The following is a 19,768-nucleotide window of genomic DNA, read 5'->3' as shown; positions in this document are numbered from 1 at the left end:
ACTTTGCATGTATAAACACTTCACAAATCATCTTCATGGTCCATCTCTCTTCTCAAAATACTCAACATTTATCATGGTCTCCAAAGGCCTGGATTAATTTCTTTTTAAAGGCTTTAAAAAACATTAAAGCAAGGGAGTGAAACTCTTCTGGATGATTCTTCCTTCGCTCCCACCCATCTCACCAACAGACAATACCACCTCGGGAATTCCGAGACGGAGGCTCTCTCCCGCCCCACTAGAAAGCACGCACATGACATGCAGTACGCAAACCAGGCAGTGGAGTAGCTTAGCTCCATTGTCAAAATATTCAAATTATCACTAAAAGAAAGAGATTCCTTTCTGAATTCAACAATGCTCCTTGGCCTCCGAGGGCTCACACAGGAGCTTATTCTTAAGCTGTTCAATGTAAGCAGCACTAGTGAAAGAGGAGAACCCTGGCCGGGAGGAGATCAAGTCCCTGGCCTTTCCCACCTGCCATCTCTGCACCAGCCGAATGCTTAAATAGTTAACAATGCAACAGAGAACCTGAAAGCACGCATGGCCCTGGGGGATAATCCTGTGCAGTATAGGACAATTTAATACAGCAAAGAAGAGACAGTTCAGAAAAATAACACATCTAAGGTTGACAGGATGCTACTTGCAGACTGCATTTCAGGTCTGAACTTAGATTTCAAAACCACAGGGAAAGATTTTAATATGTCAATTACATAAAAAAGTACATGGCCAAAAAATGGCCCTATAACATCCAACATTCCTAAATACAGATGTTTCTGAGCTCCAGAGTAGCAAGAAAAATGCCTTTTTTCTAGGAATGGGGACTGGCACATGGCAGACAGATTAATTCCAGTTATTTGTTACAAATACATGGGAGAATTTGGGGGGTAAATGATAGGTGCCTCCGTAGGTGACAAAGACTAAAGTTTCGTGAATCTAGAGCCTGTCATTTCTAGAACGCACTTTCTGGTAGTCACAACATACTCTTCTAGGCACTTGCTTCTCAGAGCAGCATTTACGAACATGTCTTCTTTTCTGCTGATGAGCTGGTTTAGCTGCCTGCTGAGCGTTCACTGACACCGAACTGAACAAGGGGATTTCCCTCCAGTTTCAGCTCACTCACTTCTAGCTGCCCTTGGTTTTGCTCAGTAAATTCTTCAGACTGACTTTTTTATTTCTAATGGTTTGAGTGGGAAGGAACTGGGCAGTCCCAAACACTGGGAATTCTGCCTTGGTTTTCAGTGAAAGACTCCTCTAGGCTGAAGGTGTACAAGGTTTGTTTTTGAAAAGCCTCTCAACTAAGGTTTTTAATTTTATTTCCTCAAGTCTGTAATTCCAAATGGGAAGGAGCCCATCCGATACGGTAGATCACGGACAACGAAACCTTATTTCATGGAGGTGGACCACAGTGAACGATTAGATTTCACCTCTGCAGTGAAGACCCTAAGTGGGATCCTCCTACTCACACAACACAGAGGAGCACACTGCAAAGGGTCACTGGAAATTTGAATGATTTGTGACCCTGGCACCTGGCCCTCTACCTTTTCTCACAATCCCTGGGGGACTTTGTTCATAACCCAATGTCAACTACTCCCTGAGATCACAGGCCTCCCAAATATTTACCTTTAATCCTAAACTTTAAAATTCCAGACAAATCCACCTACCTACCTCTTGCCTTGGTGTCTCGCAGCACTCCCTGAAGGGCCTGTTCTAAAGCAGGCCATCCACACAGCTCAGTCCGAACTCCGGGCTCCTCTTATGAATTAGAGTTTAGCCACTGACACCGACTACATAATAACAGCTGACACTTACTGGATGCTCACAGAGTGATGGCCATCGCTTTAATCACTTTACTCAATGCCCTCAACACCATCTGAGTAGGAGGTGTTAAGCTCATTTTACTTGGGGGGAAACTGAGGCTTAGAAGTTACACTAATCTGCCCATGCTCATACCAGCTGCACCGGATTTTACATCCAGGGTGTGTGACTTGTGAGTCCATGTTAGTAACAGATCAGTCTCTTCACCTCTTCCTAACCTCCCCAAAGCCAGAACGTCTGGGGTCATGCTAGATTCTTCTCTCTGACTAAGCTAAGCTGTAAGATCTGCAAGCTTATAGTCTCTCAAATCTCTTTCCTTCTCCTAATGTCTACAGTTAGCATTGTTTGGGTGATGTTTTGTCTTTATGTCAGCCTCCAGAACAGTATAGAAGGACAACTCTGGAACTTTACTTTGTCCTTCCAACGGTTTTCTTCCCTAGCTCATTTAAAACAGGCTGCAGGATGATGGGAGAAGCAGTCTGTCTTGAACATCTAAACCCAATGAGGAGACTCTGCCCAACTTCTAGGGTGGGAGAAGGAGAGCGTGGGGTAGCGGGTGAGAAAAAGACACTTTCCCCTCCGTCCCGCCCCTGGTGCGGAAAGGAAAAAGAGACCTGTCGGCCCCCAGAAAGGGGCCCTTGCACAGCTCTGGTTCCCGAGGCAGCACAGAGGCCTCAGGAGGGCCTGCATGGAGTGCCTTCCGGGAGGCCAGGCCTGGGCAAGGGATTCCCAGCCTCCACTGGTGGCCCTGAGGCTTCGAGAAACCACAACCGGGAAAATGCCAAGGGCCAAGACAAGTCCCTCATATACCAGGTACTGTGGAAATCTCCAGGTTTCAGGACATAACCCAGGAGGGAGGGGAAGACACCTAAAAATGACTGCAATGAAATTCCCCTCAAGGTTGGCCAAATGGGGCTAGGGTGTGAATCAAGGTAGTTATGGGGAATAAAAAAGAGGATACTTCCTGCATACTTGAAGTTGTGGAGTGAGATGCAGACTCGCTGGTGCCTTGAACAGATGCTAAGACTCTTAGACTAGTACACACCTGTGCTATAGACTAGGTGCAGCCACCATAACTGGAGCCAGACTGCGTTTCAAAGAAGCACCCCCACCCCAGTCCACCACCAGCCCTGCAGCAGAGACGCTGGTGCTGGGCCCCTGCTTCAGAGCCCTGGAGGGTGTGGGGTAGGGGGAGTGGCGCAGATAGAGAAGGAAGGGAAAGAGCAGATGTTAAGTGTTTACTCACAAGATTAACTCCTCTGACTCCTATGCAAATACCTAGAAAGGGAGAGGCAAAGAAAGTTATCTTAAACTCTGAATTGCTCAAAAACCAAAGGGGAAAAGGGGGGGGGGGCGTCGGACAGAGGAAGTCAACCAGGAAGAGGAAAGAGAGGCTGGTGCTGCTAGTGTGGAGTCACAGGGCAGGCCCCTGCTTCCCGAGCTTAGATGTGCCTGCCAGAGTGACATGCTGGGATGGGCAGTGGGGCTGTGGATTTTTCCACAAGGTGGAAATGCTAGCAAGGAGGTCTGGGGAAAGGTTATAAACCCTTAATGTGATGGATGTGGTGATTCGCAGACGTTACAGTAATGGCAGGTACTTGTGCACCTAACGAAACGTTTGAGGGACCCAGACTTCGAGGCCTGTCATGTCCTCTGAGCAAACCCCACTCCAGCTCTGCCACAGAACATCTGAGGCTTTGGGATGAGGACTAGCAAGGCCCTCCTGAAAACTGGAGAGCACGCAAGATCTGGCAGCTATTATTCAGAAATCAGAACTTTGGAATAGAGAGCTGGGGCAGGAAGGACTTCAGATGCCCAAGAATCAGCAACCAGGGAGCCCCAGTTTCCTGTGGCACCTGCTAAGTCTGCCCTGGCACGTGGGTACACGTCCAGAGGGAATACAGACCTGGGCGAAGAGGGCCTGCCTGGGACCAAGGGCCTGTGGCCACATGTGCCAGGACGTGCCCTCTCAGTTTTGGTATTAGGAAGCTGAGTAGCTGGTATTAAATTGTACCCAAGAAGGGCACTCTCAAGCCAGGAACACGGACGTGAGTATGTGTTCAGCAGGCAAGCAGAGGTTTGGAAAACCAGAGCCACCACAGCAACCCCAGACCCTGGGGCCCTCTGGTCTCCCTGGGGTCTGGCCTCTGTTGATGCTCGCTCCCCTTCTCACACCAGACAGTGGAGCTCAGAGGGGAAGATGGAGAAGGAGGCCGTTAATGAACACGCACACGGCCCGTCTTCAACTCCTACCACCTAACACGTGCAACCACGGACGGGACATTACTTTCTAATCTGTGGTACCTCAAAGCTTGGTGGGGTGGGGGATGGTAAGGAGGTAAGCTGGAGAGTGGAGGACCAACCCACTCTCTTGGCCAAAACTCAATTTTCACGAGCTTCCTTTAAACCTACTACCTACCAGCCTAGTGAGTAAAGAGCTGGGAGTCCAGTTAGAGCAATGAAAAGGGACATTTCTACACACTGAAGACTAAGATCCAGACTAGCTCCTCAGTCTGTTTGGACTGGCGCCCGTCCATCTTACACAACCTACTGTCAGAGTGATTTTTCTAACAGGCAAATATGCTCCTGTTGGCGCGTTAGAAGGTTCCAAATACGGCTGTTTGAAATTCTTCAGTGGTCCCATTAGTGTCTGTCAAATGTGACCAAGAGTCCCGCACACTCAGAACGGCTGAGAGGTTTTAAGTGGGAGAGCAGTATGCGCAGGCTTGTGATAGAAAGAGCCCTTAGACAGGACATGCACAGATTGTGTGCCTAGATTTATCCATTTTGTACCTTAAAATCAGGAAATGGTCATTTCCTTGTGGGGCGGACACAAAAAGCAAAAGAAGAAAAAAGTGAACAAAAATGCAATAACTGAACACTGGAGTTTATAAAATTAACTGTCCGTAGAGAGTTTTAAAGCTTCCCTCATTCAGAAAGAACAATACTCTTACACCCTTTGAGTTGAATATACAGGGCAAATGAGAAATATTTCAGGGAAAGAACATAAAACGATGATGATCACCTTAATGTGGTTCTAGTTCACATGTTGTTGTATGTGTCTGCTTTATGGGTCACTTCTAATTCCTACGCTCAAAGAGGCAAACTTTATCTTGGGAAATGACACATCACAGATCGATTAAATTATTCCCCCATTAAAGTACGTTCGCTCCAGTGTAAACATGCACACATACCTCCTACCATTGTTCTAAACACACTGAGACATGTGCTTCATTACTACCTTTTATGATAACATTGAACACTCTCTTATATTACGGCCCCTAACTCTCCTGCCCCTGCAGCTGCCTTCATTTCAACTTGTTTGTTCAGAGAGTCGGGAAGTAAATAAATGTTCATGATATTTCTTAGTAACTTTCCTTACCTAAAAGTGGTAAGATACCACATTTTATTTTCCATTATGTGAGAAGCACGCTCTCCTGTAGAGTAGGCTGCGTTCCTACCACTGGTTCTAAACTGTTAACCAAATGATAGCCTTCTATGAGGCTGACCTGGGAGACCCTGAGGGTTAGGCTCTAGACCACAACAGGGCAGGTATCACAATAAAGTGAGTTGTAATCTTTGTGCTGGTGGAGGGTCTGGCTTTCAATTTGCAAAAAAAAAAACCCGCAACGCCCGTGAAGCACCACAAAACAAGGAGCACCTGCCTGTGCCATCTAAGAGGACGGGGGGCACAGAAGGGGGCCTGCTGGCTTTAGGATTGGGTGGCTCTAGGTGGCAATGCTGGCTCTGCTGTGCAACCCTGGGAAGTGTCCTAACTCCTCTTCCTGGTGACATCTCTCTGCCTCGCAGAGCTGTTAAACGATTATACATTACATATGTACAAACAGAAGCACAGTGACTGGTACAGAGTCTAAAGTATATGTACAAAGTAGATGTGGTCTGTTAATAAGTATCAAGAATGATTTTACAAACTGGGTTAAGTTCACAAGTAGAAAACACTAAATAAGCTATTTCAGAAGATAATATAACAGAAAGAGGATACATTTTTGATTTACGTCAATAATCTTTCATTTGGATCATCATAATACAATTCCACTTCCTAACATGTCCTTGTAAAATAAATTTCTAATTTCTAGCATGCTTCAAGTTTTATATGTGATATATCTGAAAGATTTGTAAATTAGTATTAGCTGTGCTTTTAATGACAACATCATACTTAACTAAAGAAAACAATTAAAAATGGGCCTGGGATGAATGGGTCTTACTGTTATTATAAAGTTACCTGAACGACTGATACACAGAAGTGATTCTGGCATTTCTGAATAGTGCTAGAATCTCCCTTTTGAATGTGTTGTTGGTGGGAAAGTGGACTAGCTTCCATTAGAATTATTTGGAGAACAGGAATTTGAACACACACACACATTTAATATCCTCTTCACTTTGGCCTTCCAACTAGAGCAACTGTAGATAACTTTTCTAGAAGTCAACCCCAAGAGAAAAATAAGTTTGGAAGCAGTTTATCTAGTGAGAGGCTTAGGGGAAAAAAATCAAGTGTAAGATGAAATATAAGAAATCTTACAAAGAACACTGAAACTAAAAAAAAAATATGGCATATTACAGTCAAGGACATTTTGTAAAAAAAAAAAATGTTTGGCGAGAAGCCAAGAGTTATGGTTAAGCAACACTGTTAGCACTGAAGCTGCAAAACAGGGGAGGGTTGCACAGAGAACACACTGCTCATTGCGGGGGGAGAGCAACCAAAATGCTGAGTATGGAATTTAAGGCAGTAATTACTGTTTTGAAATAGGTGTTTCATACAAATCATAATCTCCAGATGTATGGAGAATGATAAGAGATAAAAACTGCAACTCCTGCCAACCACGAGTTCCCTCAAATAAACACTGGATTTGGGGCACTTATTCCCTAACACGTATTTCACAATGTTAGGGAGTTTGGACAGAACACATGCAACTGAGAATCACCTCATATTGCGATTTTTAGGCGCATGATTTAGAGACTTTGAATTGCAATACATGCAACATACTAAATGTGACTCTAGGAATACCCCTAATTTTTTCCTGGTATGTATTTGTTTGCTTTTGTAAGATAAAACAATATTAAAATGTCTTTTTAAAATGTCAGGGAGGGAACATCGCCAAGTTTCTAGTAAGCAAGTCATGATAAACAAAAACCAACTGTACAAAAACCCCTTCCAGGGGAAAGGCAGGCGGCTCTGGACTGTGCTCTAACTCAGAGCAAACGAGAACAGACTCACCACTGACCACGGTGAGCCGACTGGGCAGGAGTCGGCCGGTCTCGCAGAGACACACTTACCTTTCTAAGTCTGAGGTACAGAGGAGTTTTAGATGTGATGTGAAACAGGCCACACCAGACGTGAGAGCAATCCTACAGGGGGAAAACATTCAAAGGTTAAAAATAAAGGCATTGAGAAAAACCACACTGGTACTGTGTAAGTAGACATTTATATACGGAGTATGAGTTCAGGAATGCTGGGATCAAAAATTTCTCTCTGTCAACATGCCATAGTGGCATTTTCCAGCATTCCAGGGGCACGCCTTTAAGTTCTTCAAGGACTTTGAGTTTCAGAGAGGGAATACAGTGATGCGGCCAAGAGCGGGGGCCATGGCGCCAGCATGCGGCCACTCCTGCGGGGGTGCCACCTGGGGCCACTAAGCAACCTCGCCCAATCTCTTTAGTGCCCCCCGTCTCAGCCTCCTCACCTGCAGAGCAGAAACAAGAATCCTACCTACGGCACATTTAGTCCCCCTTTTGGGGGACTAAATGAGTTAATCTGAGTAAAGAGCTTAACCCAGTGGTAAGCAAGGAGCACCCATGTACTTGCAGCCATTTTCCAGAGACTTCAATTCCAGTGAAAATACCTCATAGCCTTGGGCAGAAAAATCAGGTAATTGTCAAGCCTTTAACAATAAGTGTCAAGTGAGAACAGGATCCTTTGGGAAGAGGAAATAAGTACCTGGGCAGGGCTGAGGGTGAAGTGAAAATGAAGGGAGGATTCTAAGGAGCAAGGGAGGACTACTTAAGAAGCAAAACAAAAACAAAACACAACAAGCAAAACCAAACAGACAACCCAAAACTCCAAAGCAGAAAACAGTTCTGCTTAATTCCATTTTTTTTTTTCAAAAACAAGGCTACTACTAAAAGGAGAAGCCTACAGGGCAGAACTTGTTGACAGTAAGCATACCCAATATAGTTAATTTTTAATAATTCGGTATTTCAGAATAGTCTTTCTTGCAATTCAATCTAATCAGTAAGGAGATGTCTCCCTTCCAATGACTAGATAAGAGTTTATTGGGGCTGTTTTATTGGGTCTGTCTGGATGGACGGGAAGCCACCTAAGAGGGAAGCAGGTAGTGGTGTCTTTCTACTAAGAAGTTTGTTTATGGAAATGCGCACACACACAAACACAGAGGCCTAATATATGTTGATCCCCAAACCCATTCTGAGGGCTTGATTCTTATTATTTCTTGGATATTACAACAGTCTTCAGGCCGAAGAAGAAAGTCTCTCTGATGGAGGACCATGTAGTTGAAGTTCTCTGACTCTAAAAACACAGTTTTTAGTCGCAGCCACTTCCTTGGCCTGTGTGTAATCCTTTGTAGTCCTTTCTGTCAATGCAGACAAGGATATGCCTCACCTCTAAAAACCGAAACATCAAATGGTAAAGTGTGGCTGGATTTCCTACTTCTCCTTCCACCCTCTGCTCCTCCCAACTTCGGCCTGATGTCACATAAGATTGCTTCCAGAAACCGGGAGGCCCAAAGAGCCAAGTTATAAACCCTAAGTGCTATGCTTACTGCTTTCTCGTCTACAAGTTAATGCTTATGAGGGCAAGAGTCGATCAACGACCAAGGCCATCGTAATTTTCCCATTTCGTGAGAAATCCAAAATCTCCACGAAACTGCAGCTGAATCTACCACCAGTGCAAGAGCCGTGCAACTGTCCATGCCTCCCTTAAGGTTGCTACCACAACCTACAGATTTGTAAACCTGTGTTTTAAATGTCATCCCTATCTTTAATCAAAACAGAAAACCAAGTAGATGTCTTTAAAAATAATCATGGTGGTAAAACAAAACAAAAATAACATGGAGAGTAAAATATTAGCAAGTTCCTGTACTTGTGTGCTTACTTACCTACACCCCACCAACATTTTCTAAAAATTTCCATGATTTTATGATGTTATTTTTCCCAAAGAATGTTGACAACTAGTTCCCACTTAAAGCTCTGGTTTAAAAGGAACCAGGTTTTGATTCCCAGGCTAAAACCTGTTTCTCTGGGCTTATTCTGGGGTCCTGTGAAATCATTTTCTATAACCCTTCAGAACCAAAATTTCCCTCACACTCGTCACTGAGAGTTCAAGTGCTTGCCTCCCCTGACAGGGGGCCCATCACACATGGCGGTGGTAAATCTGGCCAAAGATACTGTCAAAGGATGCCTTATTTTGAATTATTTTACATTATATCACAGAACTAAATCATGCAAAATGAAAGTTTTATCCATCTTGATCACTAAATCTGGTTAAGTGAAAGTCTATAAAACTCTGAATTATAAGCTTCTTCATCTTCTTACTGAAAACGTCTAAACGCTGTGTTGAGGTTTGTTTTTAGGAAAGAATGTTAGAGAAGAGACCTTGGCTTTGAAAAGGACAATTCCATGCACTTTTTATGCCTCCTGCTCAGAAGCTGATGGACTTCCCAGCAAACTTGCCAAATACTTAAAAAAAAAAAAAAACCTGTTTAATAATCCTCTACAGAGGAAAGATTTTAAAAGGCTATAGCGCCAATCAGGTAACAATAGATCAATCAGGTTTTCTTAAAATGTAGTATTTGCAGTTGAAGCCTGGATAAGTAATTACATTCAAAGTAACGTACAGGGAGCTATCAATCCCCATTCATCCCACAGGCATTCACTGAACCAAGAGCTTTGCGAGGCTTGGAGATATAAAAATGAATACGACACAGCTGCTTTACTTCCAACGAAAAGAATACACCTAAACAAAGATCTACAGGGCAATGTGTTAAGTGCTATAATAGAGGTGTGCACAAAGGGCCGGAGGCCAAAGGAAGGAGCCATAAATTCTTCCTTGGGAAACCGAGCAAGTGAGGGGAGATGTAACAGAAGGTATGTTGATGTTTCCTTGTGAGAAATTCAAGACTTTTTCCTTACTCTGTTCGCAAAAGTAAGGCACTAATGTGCCTAAGGATTTATGGGCTATTCTAACTGCAAGTGTTATACTGGTCCATTGGCCAGTTTCATTTATGTTTGATACAGACTCTCAGTTAAAATATCACAAGAATCTAAGTTTTTAAAAAAATAAATGTATTATTGTAATATTACCACTCAATACATATAACCCAGAATGAAATGAAGAGCTAGCATTCGTGAAAGTTACATACAAAGTTCAAAGATGTTTTCAAACATAAACAAATGGAAGACACTGTCTAGAGACTTTGTATTATTATATTACTAATGCTTATTTTAAATATCACTTTTTTTATTCAGGTAAAAATAAGAGAATCTCCTGATTATATTATGGTTAATATTTGTCTCACTCTACTTTGGTGTTTAAAAAAAGAAGGAGGGTGTTGGATCAACTTCTACTTAACATCATTTATTATGCATACCATATTCCTACTTATAACATAGTTGTGACAGACCCTCCATTGTTCAGGACACACTAGCCCCAAACTTGAGTAATTCTAATGTAAGCATGAGAAACCACCGTCTCCTTTGGGGTGAATTTCCAAATTCTTCTGTGTTAAATTGAGGTCTAATTTTCCTTGTGCCTGGTTTTCACAAGAAGGTCCATCCCACCCCATGTGCTCCTTTTCAGCTGTCAATAAACAGAGGCAGTGAATTCCCCCACGGCTTCACAAAGCTAGTTAGGCAAAGCCATTCATTCCTTCAGGAAAACAGGGCATTGATTTCAGCGAGTTCCCAGGGAGCAGCTGCAACAAAGAGATCAAAGGCCCACCTCTCTTTCCCTCCGTTGCTTTCATTAGGCCAGGCCCAGACAAACAGCGACAGGTCTCCTTGAGACAAGGAGAAGGCCCAGAGACCACCTCATGGTTCAATTCAAATTCATCCGTTTCCTACATTCCAGTGACAGTCCAGAATGCTAACCATGACAAACCAGCACAATTGCCCGGCATAATATACTGCGCGCTAGTTCATCCAAGGTCAGAGGGAGAGAACAGGCACCCAGGGAAGTCCTCTGCTTCTAGGGCCTGCTGAGCCTCAATGGCCCCCTGACATTCCATAAATAAACTTCGCCTGCTCACTCTCCCTTTCTTCCTCCATCCTGTGATCCCACAAGTGATGGTCTCACTTAATCTGCAGTTTCTTTCGTGTCAGCGTTCCCAAACTACTGGGACAATTTATTCTCAATCGAATAGTTCCACTGATGACTGGAGTGCGCTATAGTTGCATCCCTTACTATTGGCTGGGACCCAATAAGCTATGGCAGATGATGAATTTAGAACTGTAATTCCTAGGGCTTCCCGCATGGCCACTAGACCTAAAGAAAGAGTCAGTTTGTACAAATTCTGTTTGCAAAACATAACCGTGAACAGTGACAGAACAGTTGGCTTTTTTATTTGAGCTGGGTGATCACCCAGACTGGTAATCCAAGCTCCTGAATGGCAGTCTGTGTGTGAATGAGCTGTGTGTGTATTTGTGGCAGTGAGGAGGGACGAGGAAGGAACATGAATTATCCTGATTGGTTACCTACACTGAACAGTTATAATTAAAGGTCTCCAAGATCTCCACTGCATTCTGAACTGCTTCTTGGACACAACCTTCTTGAAAACCTGTAACAAAATGTGTTCATTTCATTGTGCTCCATTCCATTTCTGTCACTATTCCTGAGTGAACATAGGAATATAGATGAACTGCATTTCAAAACTACTAACCTAAAAAGAAAATACACAATATTGGACTGAAAGGAATAGGGAACTCATTCCTTGACACAGAACATAATCTCTCTGTGTGCCCATCTTTTGAGTTTCAGTACTGATCTCAGGTATCCAGTCACCAATCACTCATTTGACTGCCAATGGCACCACTGTACAGGGGGCTGACCAGCCCTCCAGAAGGAGACTTGCACAGACTCAAGTCAGGACAAAAACGAACTTAGAAAATACAGGACTCCACAATGCACAGAAAATGTATCTTCTCAGTAAGCGCAGTGGGACAATCGTATCAGGAACCTAATTCTGGCCCTGGTTCACTCTGGGCCTCTCTGTCTTCCTACTCTTCTGAAGTGGAGGCAAGAGCACCAAGAATTCCTTTACAAGGTACTGTGCAATAACCACTCCTCCAAACACTGTGAAATGTGTTGGTGCTAGGCAGAAAGTCACAGACTGTTGCCACGTGAAGAGAAAAACACATATTGGGAATATTGGTTGCACATAGTTAGTACTTTAAAGTTTTCATATCTTAATGACCCTCTCCCTACCGACTAGGAGAAAATAGGTTAACTTTCCGGTTACAAGAAACTGCCAGTGGTACACATAAAACCTTTTTCATATCTGTCTCATTCATAATTCCTCATCAATAGATGGTGATATGTAGGTGCTACTGTACAATAATCAGGAGACTGTGGAAACCGAGGAAGGCTGGCCTAAACAGGCCAGCAGGTTTAGATCAATCTTGATCGTCTGAACTTGGTGACATTTTTTATCTGAATCTGAATAAGTCATTCAGTGATTTACTTCTTCAATGCTTTTGTTGATTGTCAAACTTGGGGAATAAATCCCTCTTAAAAAAATTTTTATCCAAGTCTTTAATATTAAAAAGGCAAGGAGTTCATCCCACTTTTGTTGGACCAAACATCACTTAAGGGTGCACAGAATTCTATAGTTCTGTGACTCTAAAAAACTGCTCATTCTTATATTATCTACTATTAATACATCATTTTAAGTGTGTGTCTAAATCTACAGCCTCTTAACATTACAAAATATATTTTTCCTTCATTACCATTTATCTCAGAAATTAATAGTTGGAAAGAAATCATAAGGATATCTGGGGGAACATGTCTTGCTCAAGAAACTCAGCCTGTAGCTGAGGAAATCTGATGGTTCTTTCTTTCCTATTAAGAGCTAAAAGTTGCCCTCTGATAAACAACCCTAACTGTCTTCTCTAATAACATGAAACAAGCATATTTTTAAATAAAAGACATTCTGATATTTGAGACAATTTTAACAATCCCTTATATTGAGTTATTATTTTGAGACTGTTTCTCTTTCATAATATAGACCATAGGGCTATGAATTTTCCCCTAAGAACTGCAATAGTTTCATTCTAGTAATCTGGAAATACATTTTCATTTCACTCAGTTCAAAATACTTTCTAATTTCCCTTTTTATTTCTTGTTTGTCACATGGGTTATTTGGTAAAATTCACTAGTGCCACCATTTGGGCCTGGTGTTTTGTTTTCTAGAAGTCTTTGTTGTTGTTTTGTTATGTTAATTTGATTTCTTTACTAGATATAAGAATATTCAGGTAATCTATGTTTCAAGTGGATTTCAGTATTTTAGATATATCTTTCCAGGAACTGGTTCATCTAAATTATCAAAGTTGTGGGCACATTGTTAGTAGTAGTCCCTTATTAATCACTGTAATATACAGGAGTTCGGCATCGTGGCCCCTCTCTCATTCCTGATATGCTCATTTGTCTTCTCTTTTTCTTGGTTAACCTGGCTAGAGGTTCATGGTTTTACTAATCTTTTCAAAGAACAACCTTTTCATTTTGTTGGTTTTTCTCTATTATTTTCCTCTTTTCAATTTTGCTGACTTCTTAAGTTTTCTTAACTCTCTGTTTGCTTTAGGTTTACTTTACTCTTTTTTTCCTCCAGTTTCATAAGCTGAAAACTTAGGTTATTGATGTTAGATTTTCTTTTCTAATGTATTTATTTAATGCTATAAATTTCCTCCTAAGCACTGTTTTCATTATATACCACACATTTTCCTAAGTTTTATTTTCTTTTCACTTAAAATATTTTATATTTTTTAATGAAACAACTTCTCTGACCCATAGGTTGTTTCATTTCCAAATATTTGAGAGTTGTTCGACTATCTTTGTTACTGATTTCCAGTTTAATTCTGCTGTAGTCTAAGAATGTATTTTGTATCATTTTTACTTGTTTAAACTTACGGTGTTTTCATGGCCTAGAATATAAACCTGGGTTAGTTGGAAGTGTGATGTTCAGTTAGAACATATTTTTTCAGACACATTTCTGTTCTTATTTAATTACATTATGGCCACAGAACATTCTTTGTATGATTTAAATCCTTTTAAATTAACTTGTTTTCTTACTTAGAATATTGTCTATCTTGATTAATATTCTGGGCATACTTGAAAAGAATGTATATTCTGCTGTTATTGAATAGAGTATACTATAAACATCAATTAGGTCCAGTTGGTTGCTAGAGCTATTCAATCTTCTATATCCTTACTGATTTTCTATTTAGTTGATCTATCATATACTGAGAGAAGGGTGTTGAAATCTGACTGTAACTGTGGATTTGTCTACTTCTCCTTGTATCATTAGATGCATAAACATTTATGTCCTACTGATAATTTTACTTTATCATTATTTAAAAAATCTTCTTTATTCCTGGCAATATTCTTCCTTTAATTTCTACTTTCTATCTTGTGATATTAATACAGCTACTTTTTAAAAATTAGTGCTAAAATATATGTTATTTTCCATCCTTTAGCCTATAACCTATTTGTGTCTTTATATATGTGAAGTGCATTTTTCTGTAGGCAGTGTATAGTTAGTTCTTGTTTTTGTTTTGTTTTAAACCTACTCTGGCACTCTTTGTCTTTTAACTGGAATATTTAACTATTTATACTTAATGTGATTGTTGATAGTGTTGGGCTGAAAGGTAGCATCTTGCTATTTGTTTTGTATTCATCCCATCTGTTTTCTGTTCCCTTTTTCCTTTTTTCTCTGCCTTCTTTTGGACTGATTATTTTTTTCTGATTTAATTTTATCTTTTGGTTTAAAACTCTGTTTTGATGTTTTAGTAACCAATTTAGTGTTTATAACCATATCTTTAACATATTATAATGTACCTTCCAGAAATATTACTCCTCTTCGCCTACAGTATAAAAACTTTGATTTTATGTTTCAATTTTTCGCCTCCTGACCCTTGTGCAATTTTATGATATATTTCATGTTATTAACACAACTCTCGTTACTACTTTCATTTCATCAATTATCTTTTTTTAAAGATTAAAATTTTAAAAACCTTATCTATTTACTCAGGTGGCTACCATTTTTGATGCTCTTTATTTCCATCTGATATTATTTCCCTTTTCCCTAGGGGCTTCCTTTAACACTTCCTATACTGTAAGTGTAATAATAATGTGTTCTTTCAGAGTCTGTATGTTTGAAAAAGTCTCTATTTCATTATCTTTTTTAAAAGATATTTTTTATTAGCTATAGATGTCTAGTTTGACAATATTTTCTTTCATTGCTTTAAAGATGTTGCTCCACTGTCTCTTGGCTTGCATTGTTTTTAATGCAAAGTCTGATGTCATTCTTTGTCCTTCTAAATTTATAGTGCCTGTTCTCTGTTGTAGAATCTTTTCCTTATAACTGGTTTTAAACTACCTGACTATGGTATCCTTGGTCTAATTTTCTTCATATTTTTTTCTTTTTGCTAGGTATTCACTGAGCTTCTGAGATATGTGAGGTTATTGTTTTCATCAAATTTAGCAAACATTCAGCCATTATTTCTTTAATTGTTTTTTTCTTTTCCTTTCTTCTTTTGAAGAGCCCAATTACACATATATTTGGCTGACTGAAGTTGTCCCACAGCTCACTGATGAGCTATTTCTTAAATTCAGTTCTTTGTGTGTTTTGTGTAACTTCTTTTGCTGAGTTTTCTTCAGGTTCACGAAATCTTTCTTTGTGCAATATCTAGTCTACTGTTAATCCTACCCAGTGTATTTTTCACCAATTTGATCTCTGGAAGATCAATATGGGTCTTACGATAGCTTTCATGTCTCTCCTTAACAAACTCTATGCTCTCCTCTACTATCTTGAACATACGGTACATAGTTGTAACTCCTTTAGTATCTTTGTTCAGTGAATATGTTTTCTTATTAATATTAAGTAAAATATCTTTATTAAATGTTCATTAAACCTATGACATTTCTGAGTCTATTTCTGTTGATTGATTTTTCTCTTTACTTTTGACCCTTTTGGTTTCCTTGTCTATTTAGTAAATTTTGACTGAACACTAGACATTGCTTACTTTACCTAGTTAGGTGCTGGATATTTGGTATTTCTTTAAATAGTCTTGAGCTCTGTTCCGGGATGAAGTTAAGCTACTAGAAACCATTTGATTCTTTAAACCAGGAGTCTGCAAACTACGGCCCACAGGACAAATCTGGCCCACACCCTATTTCTGTAAATATGGTTTTATTTGAATACAGACATCCCCACTCATTTACATATTGCTTATGGCTGCTTTAACATTAAAATGGCAGAGCTTAGTTGCAACAGAGATCATATAGCCTGCAAAGCCTAAAATATTTTCCTTTCGGCCCTTTACAAAAAGTTTTATCATCCTCCTTTAACAGCTTACTGTTAAGATGTTTTAGGAAGGATCAGAACAACCGCTATTCCAGGGCTACTTCTGCCTCACTACTGAGGCAAAACCCTTCTGAGTACTCCATCTAATACCACCTGTATTACAAAGTTTTTCTATTCTCAATGGTGGGGACACACACTTCTCAGTCCTATGTGAGCTACCTTTTCCAGTGGCCCTTTTTTTAGCCCTGGGTACCTCTCCTACACACATGCATGAATCAGCACTTAGCTAAAGATCTCCAGAGTGTTCTCCCCACGCAACCCTCTCTTCTCTGGTATTCGGTCCTACAAATTCGAGCTGCGTCAGCCTCCCTGAGCCCCAGCTCTATCACCTCAATTCAGGGTGACCACTGGGATCTGTCTGGTTCCTCTTCGTAGGCTGTGGCCTTGTGCTCAGCATTTGTTTCCCTTCTCTCAGGATTTACTTATGTTGCTTGTTTTCCAACGTCTGAAAATTTTTGTGTCATATATTTTATGGGGTTCTTTTTTCTTGGCTGCTCAGCAGGAGAATACAGTTCCTATTACTACATCATGGATGGAAGTCATGGTGGAAGTCCCCACATTATTAAGTTCCACTTTCCTACATTTGCATTGGTGCTTTATATTTACAAAAATACTGACAAATCTTTATCATTTCACTTCATTATGTCCACTTTTCTAAGATGTAGAGGTTACCTACATGCTCAAAAAATGCAAAAAAGTGACTTGTAGGGTCCATTACAGATCAGCCCATGTCTCCTTGGTCATTTTGTCTTTTATAAGAACATATAATTTTTCAAAATTTACTGTATATAATGTCTAAATAATAAAAGATTGTCTCCTCTATACAGCATATTATAAAATTGTTACTAGTATCTCAAGCTTACAGTACTGAGAAATACAGAATTAGTTAAAAGATTAATAGTCACTAAATATTGTTAATAGCCAGGTCTATCACCTTAATTAATCCTCATAAACCTCATGCTGTTATTAGTTTAATTTTATAAATGACAAATTCTGGCTAGGAAAGGTGCATTAACTTCTTCATACTCATGTACTCACTGGCATCGCAGCCAGAACCCGAGCCAGGCTGTGCTTGGTCTGAAACCTGTGCTCTTCACAAGGCTGTCTGCTCCCTAATTTATAGCTCCTAAAAAGAGAGCTTGTAGAACTAAATTTTGATAGAACATTCCAGGTTCTCAATTAAAAAACTAATATTAGGAATCATTTACTAAGAGTATCAAGGTCTATTCATTTTTTTCTTTTAAAAGAACTTCTAATCAAACAATGAAACAGAAAATGAAGTACACAGAAATATGTAGGTGACTGAGATTTCAATTGCTTTTTAATCATATGGAATCTAATTAAAGTTCTCAAATCAGGTATTTTAGCTTCCATATTGAGTTATCTGGGGAAGCATACAATTGCTAAAATTTGGCTGAACTTGACCTCCAACAGTGTTTTCTTAAATCTAAGTACTGAAAACATATTTTGCGTCCTTCAGATCTTATTGTTTATTTTCTGGTAACAATGCTATATAACAATGATATATACACTTACTGTGAAAAATTCTACAGTATACATTACTTCTTTGTACTATTCTTAATACATTAGTTTCTTTCTAGCCATAAGAAATGAACCTATTATCATAATTTTCCAATAACTGGTAACATGATGAAAAACAAAGAGATCTTTAGATAATATTTGTAATAGGCCTTTAAAATTAGTTTAGCATATTTTAAATCTTCTCCATCAAAATTATGACATGTAAATCAAAAAGATTGGCTGTTCATAACCTTATTTTTCCATACTGGCAATGCAGTCTCCATCCTAAGAGATAGCCAAATAAAACTGACTTAATCACATAAATGTTTTCAGTGATATACGGAATAATTCATTTTCTTAGGTTAAAAATGTTTATTCAGTCCTCTCTATTTCAAAAGTGTGGACTTTACGGAATTAAAAAAAACACAATAATTACTAAAACAGGAGTTTTCCTCCCCCCCCCAATATAATACAAAGAAAAAGTTATGGAACAGAAACATAGCTACTTCAAACAACAAAACAGGGATAACACTAAATTTTCCCAATCTGGAATCCTCCCCTAACTTCATCTAATTGCCAGATTTTCACAGGTAAATAAAACAATTCATTTTACCTTCCCAGTCAAAGTGCTCACACCTAAGACTAGGCTTTCCCCCAAGGTGCTGTGTACCTACCATCCTTCACACGGATGCTTGAGTGAAGACTCTGACGTCCAATAGGAGGTACAGATACCACACACACAATTTCAGCTCCGCAGACAGCACCTGGCTTCTGCTAGTCATAACCTTGAGAGGAAATCACTCCTAAGAAACAACTGGTCCTAGCTCAAGGAGTGTAATTCAAACTTCCTCAAAATAACTATTTTTTACCTAATGGCATCATAAAAAGTAAAACACACCTTAAAGTATTATAAGAATCAGATGATAAAAAAGCTGTGCTCCAATTTTTGCTCCAGACACTGCAAATATCAAGGTGAAGGATAAAAAATTAAAATACAAACGTACAAAAAAGCCAATGATGACTATGCTATCGATCCGGCAGGAACAATCTAAAAATAAAATACATTTAAAAATAAAAATTATTTATTGGTTCTACAGAATAATTTCACACCCATTTTTAAACTGACTTTCACTAAAATAATTGCAGATTCACACGGTGTCTGTAAAGAGATCTGGAGTGCCCGTTACGTGTTTCCCCCACTGGTACCGTTCACAAAACTGAAGTGCAATATCACAATCAGTACATCGATATTAATACAAACTGCTGGTCTTTTGAGATTATATTAGTCTCATTACAGCTGTGCATGTGTGTATATTCTATAGAATTGTATCACCTTTAGGCTCACATATCTACCACCACAGTCAAGATTTGAACAGAAAGTCAGCTCGGTGTGACCAGACAGTGTCACGGGGGATATTAAAAATGCACAGAAAAACTAGAATGGAAAGGCTACTTCAGTAGAAATGGGAGAGAGGGTCCAGCAATGGGGTTTCACAGCCAAGGAGGGTAACTTCACTCTAACTTTGTCAACCAGGCTCGACTGGGTTCTAGAACCTGCCTCACAACTCCAGAACATTTTCCCATTCTTACCATTTCCCAATTTCTCTATCTGCCAACTGGCCTCCTCACTCCCAACACTTATACATATATTTCTCTGATAACACCCCCATTTCATGCTTCTTTGGGGGAAAAAGAAGCCATTGGATATATTGGACAGAGCATCTCTCATTTTTCCAATGCTAAACCTACTTCCCTTCCTAGAGGTCAACCACACCTCTCCATTCAAAGTTTCCTCTGTGTTATCTTCCTCTCCCTTCCTACTGGAG

At 39.9% G+C, this 19,768-nt stretch overlaps 1 protein-coding gene across 11 annotated transcripts in view; it reads right to left on the bottom strand.

The window, feature by feature from the left end:
- Positions 1 to 19,768, bottom strand: part of PLAGL1 (PLAG1 like zinc finger 1) — a 55,900-nt gene that overhangs the window by 20,825 nt on the left and 15,307 nt on the right. For 6 of the 11 annotated variants that reach the window (XM_037034732.1, XM_037034730.1, XM_037034735.1 and 3 more), the window contains exons 3-5: positions 7,108 to 7,179; positions 3,059 to 3,090; positions 1,663 to 1,781 (exon numbers count right to left, since the gene is read on the bottom strand). The gene's annotated coding sequence lies outside the window, so the exon portion shown is untranslated. Of the gene's footprint in view, positions 1 to 1,658; positions 1,782 to 3,058; positions 3,091 to 7,107; positions 7,180 to 18,946; positions 18,991 to 19,768 lie in introns of all 11 variants that reach the window. The other 5 variants (XM_037034736.1, XM_037034739.1, XM_037034742.1 and 2 more) reach the window with 3 other exon arrangements.

This window comes from Sturnira hondurensis, unplaced genomic scaffold, assembly GCF_014824575.4.
Source record: "Sturnira hondurensis isolate 20B ecotype Veracruz unplaced genomic scaffold, ASM1482457v3 Scaffold0022201, whole genome shotgun sequence".
NCBI lineage: Eukaryota > Metazoa > Chordata > Mammalia > Chiroptera > Phyllostomidae > Sturnira > Sturnira hondurensis.
Note: the sequence above shows the minus strand (reverse complement) of the source record. Positions and strands in the feature narration are given on the sequence as shown.